Here is a 1203-nt window from a genome sequence, read left to right as displayed (position 1 = left end):
ATATATATATACATATACGACGGGCTTCTTCCAGTTTCCGTCTACCAAATCCACTCACAAGGCTTTGGTCGGCCCGAAGCTATAGTAGTGGGACTGAACCCGGGACCATGTGGTTGGTAAGCAAGCTACTTAACACACAGCCGCGAATTAATATTGTAAAGATTGTCTTACATCCATTCTGGGGTTACATGGGCTTTATGGGGTGCTGAGTCTTGTTGAAACGCTTATGGCCTTCCACTACAAACTTCAGTGCTTAACAACTGTCTCCAGAACTTCAACGCATCCATAAGCATTAATTTTAAGACCCTATGGAAAGATGTGATGTTGTATGACACGACATTTGTTAGTCTCCACTCTTAAAACCAGCGCAATTGCTGAAAAATTAGTGCGCTTTACTTTGGGCCCACCAGAAAGATCCTGTACATAACCATTGTCAATTCTTCTGTTACACTTTTGGTCTTATTCGAAGTTTTTCTCATTAGAAAAGCACCAAAGCATGCCATGTTTGTGAGGGTTATTAACTTTGCTAAGTTGACGATACCAGCCTCTGAGCAGGTATCACCAAGCTTTTGGCAAAATTTGATGCAGATTCTCTGCTCAACTTAATCTGTCATGGTCAATGCGACAATCACACGCTACACACCTTCCTTCCAAGCACTGCTGTAAACAGTGAAAGTGAGCTAGAACATTAAAACTTAGTGCACATGCACATCAGCGTTCAATGTTAATCTGTGCCAAGCGGCTTCACTTTGCGTGCTTTAGCTTCATTACTATGGCAACAGTCCGGATACTTATTGATCAGACCTCGTACATACATTTTTCGTCTTTTTGTTATATGTAAACCCCAACACTTTATGTCTGTCTTTGTATTGTCCCATTTAGCCTTCGCCCTAGTAGCAAATAAAAGAAATCATCATCAATAACATCATCATCATCATCATCAGCATCATCATCATTATCATTATTATTATTATTATTATTATTATTATTATTATTATTATTATTATTATAGATAGCTGCAAATGTCATTATGGTGTAGTGCTGTACCGTCCCCTAGAAGCTCGGGCACATTCTACTATAGTAATACACACTACAATAACACGCACTAGCACATGTCTGCAGTATTGTTCTGTTTTTCATTTGTTCTGCTAGTCTCGAGTTTAAGGTCGAACTACCCTTTCTTGTCAAGTATGTCAGCGAAAC

This window comes from Octopus bimaculoides, chromosome 1 (assembly GCF_001194135.2).
Source record: "Octopus bimaculoides isolate UCB-OBI-ISO-001 chromosome 1, ASM119413v2, whole genome shotgun sequence".
NCBI classification, from domain to species: Eukaryota; Metazoa; Mollusca; class Cephalopoda; order Octopoda; family Octopodidae; genus Octopus; species Octopus bimaculoides.
The sequence above is the reverse complement of the archived record's forward strand: the minus strand, read 5'-3'. Positions refer to the sequence as shown.